The sequence below is a fragment of the Psammomys obesus genome, unplaced genomic scaffold (assembly GCF_907164565.1).
Source record: "Psammomys obesus unplaced genomic scaffold, mPsaObe1.curated_primary_1811, whole genome shotgun sequence".
Lineage (NCBI taxonomy): Eukaryota > Metazoa > Chordata > Mammalia > Rodentia > Muridae > Psammomys > Psammomys obesus.
Genome location: NW_026589406.1, coordinates 1 through 4,711, shown reverse-complemented (window position 1 = coordinate 4,711; position 4,711 = coordinate 1). Strand labels below are relative to the sequence as shown.

The following is a 4,711-nucleotide window of genomic DNA, read 5'->3' as shown; positions in this document are numbered from 1 at the left end:
TTCTTTGTAAATGATTTTAAATTCTGTCCTATTTTAGACAGATTCATTATATCCTGAAGGCATAACATGGAAATATCTAAAGCCAGCATGACACTGTAAACTTCACTGATGCTTCTTGCTTATACTGTATCCCCTCAGTGCAACACCACAACTTCTAAATATCTTAACTTAGCTTCTCACTTTTTATCTATATGCACCTGTATTGCCAACACTATAGAAGAATGGAGGCCACCTCTTTATTAATTTTCTGCTGAACATTTCATCAATTAGTCATGCATAGCAGATCTCGGGCAGATGGGGGAAGTGTGCAGGCAAAGGGCTGTGTGTAGTCTAGGCAGCGGCTGAGATTCTAAAGGAGGTTTGTGTTAGAGGCTGAAGCACTGTGGGAGGATAGCTCTTACTCTGCTGACAGTAGTAATCTGCCAGGTCTTCAGCCTGCACACCGCTGATGTGAGAGTGAAATCTGTCCCAGATCCACTCCCTGTGAAGCGATTAGGGAACCCAGTGTATCGATTGGATGCATAGGAGATTAGCAGTTTAGGAGGCTGCCCTGGTTTCTGTTGGTACCAATGTACATAGCTACCCACATTCTGACTGGATTTGCAGTTTAAGGTCATCCTGGCTCCTACACATGTGGACATGATTTCAGGAGACTGGGTCATCACAATGTCCCCTTCAGCACCTGCAATCAGAAAGAGACAATGAGTATTCACATATACACAAAATGAATTCCTGATGCAAATGTTAGGATCAAAAATGCCTTTTCTAATGGCATTGCCTGCACACTATTGGATTCCAATAGTAATTAGCTGTTTCTCTACAAATGAATTACTTTGATGATAATCCAACAGTCTTTAATGTCTCACCAGACATCCAGAGGAGCAGGAATATGAAGACCTGGGTCTGTGACTCCATCTTCGTGCCACTGCCTGTCTGATGCTTTTCAGTTCTCACTGCAAAGGCCTGGTTTATAAAATATGAGCAGATAGGCTGGCTTGTAGGGACCTATGCAAAGTAGCCATCAAATAAGAAAGGAAATAGCCTGGGTCCTGGGGTGTCAGGGTATCCAGGTTAAATCTACAGCCAAAATGATCATCCAAGAAAATAAGCAATCACTGGGGGTTGGGGGGAGGGAGTCAAGATAGAAGATCAAGGAACAATTTAGAACTCTCAAACTGGAAATACTGAGATGCACTTATGACAGTCTTCCATTAAAAACCAAAGATCTTAAGACCAAGTGAATTTGACAGAAATAAAACTAGAAAACTTTTGAAAACAATCCTGAGGAAATAATAAACATTCTGATTAACAACAGCGGAAAAAAATGGAAAAGGAAACAGAAGAAAGGAGAGAATGAAAGGGAATGGAGAAGATGAGGTGGAAAAACGAAAGAAGGGAGAGGGTAGAGAGAAGGAAAGGGAAAGCTGGAATGGAGAGGGATGGTAAATGTGGAGAGGAAAGAGGACTGTAGAAGGTTAAAGAGTATAAATATTAAAACAGAAAGGTTTAGGGGTAGAGTGTCAGGTCAGTTGTTAAGAATATTTGTTTCTCTTGTAAAAGACTCAGGTTTGATTCCAAGCAGTAGTTTGATGATTCTCAGACATCTGTAATTCCAGTAATGGCACACACATGGTACACATACATATATACAGGCATACATACATATCTACACACACACACACACACACACACACACACACACACACACATAGAGTTGGAAATGTGAGCCCTGAGTTTGGCTCCAGCTACTACTAGGACTGCCGCCTGCTGCTTTCATTCTGTTCTCATGGATTCTTATTCTTTGAAAGCCTCAATGCTGCCTTTCTTAAAAGTTGCTTTGGTCATGTTGTTTATTACAACAATAGAAAAATAACTGATGATAAGGGAGAATCCATAAAGAGGATATTATACCTGAAAGAAGACACACACAGAACGTGAGAAATTATATCTGGTCTATAACACTGTAATACCCTACTATTTCCATGGCCTCCAAAAGCAGTTGATCAGTTTGGATTTACAGAATGAAAGGATGGCAATAGTTAGCATATTGCTTACTTTGGGCCTTCAGTTTCCTGTTTCTTACATGTTATATTTACTCATAAATATGAGATAAAAACCTGGAAGATAGAATCATTCAACGAACAATTGTACTTCTTTACTATTGAGTGAGATATCCAGGTCTCTACATTTAAGAGCAGATAGGGAGAATTTAGAGTGGAATGTGACCCATGACAATAAGGCAGAGGAGACATATGGCTTAGAAACAAAAGAATTACATATATCCAGTGATTTATAACTCTTATAATTTAAACATGAATATATAAACATGAACACAACTGTAGTAGGGTAATAAAAGGTAAACTCAGTGAGTGAAGGAATTTGTAGTAAATGAAACAGGAATAAAGAGAAAGAGGAAGGTAAAGAATGTGTCTTATTTGGGATTACTGTTGCTTTGATAAAACATGAACAAAAGCAAATTGAAAGAATAGGAAAATTTATTCTCCTTACACTTCCAGGTAACAGTCAATCACTGAGGAAAGTCAGGGCTGGGATTCAAACAGACAAGGAACCCAGAGGCAGAAGCTGAGCAGAGGCCATGGAGAAGTGCTGCTTACTGGATTCCTCCTCGTGGCTTCCTCAGGTTGCTCTGTTGAGGAACCCAAGGTCACCATGAAAGGCTGCATCACCTACAATGAACTGCATCCTACAGTATCGATTACTAATTAAGAAAATTCGCGAGGGGGGGCCAAGATGGCTGCACCGGGAGAACACCATGTCTGAGAAGCGGGACAACACACTCCGTGCAGCGACCAGGAGACTGAACTCTGGGCCCTAAAACAACAGCGATCGGGTTTCCCAGGTGAGGGGAGGCTCCCACGGCATGGGAATCGGTTGGGTCCACTCTCGGCTGCCCAGCCAGAACCCGGAAGAGAACCCAGCTAACACAGGCTTTGGGTCTCCGGGCTTGTGCCACAAGCCTGCTTATCCCTATCACTTTCCCAGGATGATTGGTGGGCACAAGGGTGCCTGAGACTGAGTGTCCCAGTCGCAAAAAAACCCCACTGGGAAACAAAGTTGCCAGACTGGTCACGGGTCACCCAGTCTTTCCCTGGAAGGTCTCTCAGACCGCAGATACCTGCCGACATCACAATTGAGTTCCCGCCTTGCATGGATTACAGCTGCGCCAGCTGCGTGCCCAGCTCAAAATCCCTACTCCCTCATCGGAGGAGGCAGGAGGCATCCAGCAGAATCTTCCACAGACCACATTATCTGTACCCCAACCCGAGATCGGGGCTGAGAAAATCCAATCCGTTCGGGCACTCCCCCAAATGCCACCATAACCCTGCCACAGCTGAGCAGAAGGATAAAGAGGCGCACAGAGGCTTCACAGTGCTGGAACTCCAGTGCTGCCGGCCGCTCCTAGCAAACAAACTACAGCTCGGGATCTGGGACTGTGGTCATTCTACACGTCCTGAGATTATACTGGGTCCAGCGCAATAAGGTCTAGCAGCAAGTTCTATAATCGGCGCCCCCCCCCCCGACCCCTGGCAGAGAAACGCCGGCTCAGGGCTCAGGAACCAACTGAGAAACCCCAACCCCTGCTGGCACTCCCCTGAGAGCACCACCGTAAGCATGCCCTAGCAGAGGGGAAGGTCAGAGGGGAAGGACAGAGAGGCAACCTGCCAAGGACACAGCACCCTCTCTCCAGCTCAGCCAGCGGCCCCTAGCAGAGAAACCCAAGCTCTGGATCTGAGGACACTCAACCCTACCCGGTACTCTCTTGGGATCAGCAAACATAGATTCTACCGCTAGGCTGCTTCTTGCAGAGAGATCTGGGCCCGGGATCTGGGATTGAGTACACCCATCCTAACTCTTTCCCACGCCACCCAAGGACCAGTCAACATAATCCCTCCTGGCAGAGGGAAAGGACAAAGAGGCAGCACACAGGAAAGGTGGACACAGAGTCCTGCGGCCACAGTATCACAGAGCTGACTGTTAGCCTACTCGTGCACTTCCGAAGCAGGACCAAAACAGAGAGTAGTGAGCAAAGGGAACCCCTTGCATTCCAAATGGTCCTGCAAGAGAGTGAATAAGCCTTCTAGGGACAGATTGCCCCAGACCCAGGGCCTCTCCACAGAAGCAACCAGACGAGATCCCTGCTACCCACACCCCTAGTGTGGGCATCATAGGGATTCTTGGGATAGCGACCCCAACCTTGAAGCCTCTGCCTTGCGGGTCCATCAGGGTAATCCAGGCAAACAATCCCTGGAGCTTAGTCAGAACTGTGTAATAGTGGCTTGCAGGCCACTGCAATAGTCAGAGAATCCGCACATGCACACTGTGCCCACTAAAAGCGCAGGCAAATAGCACCAGCGTCACATTCCTTACTTAGGCAAAACTGAAAAAAAAGTGCACACTCCCAAAGCAGTGAACATCTCTCATCTTCCTAAAAAAACAGTCCAGAAAACAAAAAGAGAGGATCTTAGCCCAAACTACAATCTCGAGGAAAAACCAGTGAGGATTATAAATAACCAGATGGTTAGAGGCAGACGTAAGAACACTCCCAACAAAAATCAGGACATAATGATCTCACCAGCAACCCCACAAAACAATGGACACTTCAATTCACTAGATATACAAGAAAACGACCTCAAAACTATGTTTCTCCAGCTATTAGAGGCCCATAAAGATGAAATGAACAAAGCCCTCA

The 4,711-nt window shown here is 45.5% G+C and overlaps 1 pseudogene; it reads right to left on the bottom strand.

Annotated features, from left to right (window-relative positions):
• Positions 1–330: 330 nt before the first annotated feature.
• LOC129674979 (immunoglobulin kappa variable 4-1-like) lies at positions 331–938 on the bottom strand (annotated as a pseudogene).
• Between the last annotated feature and the right edge of the window lie 3,773 nt (positions 939–4,711).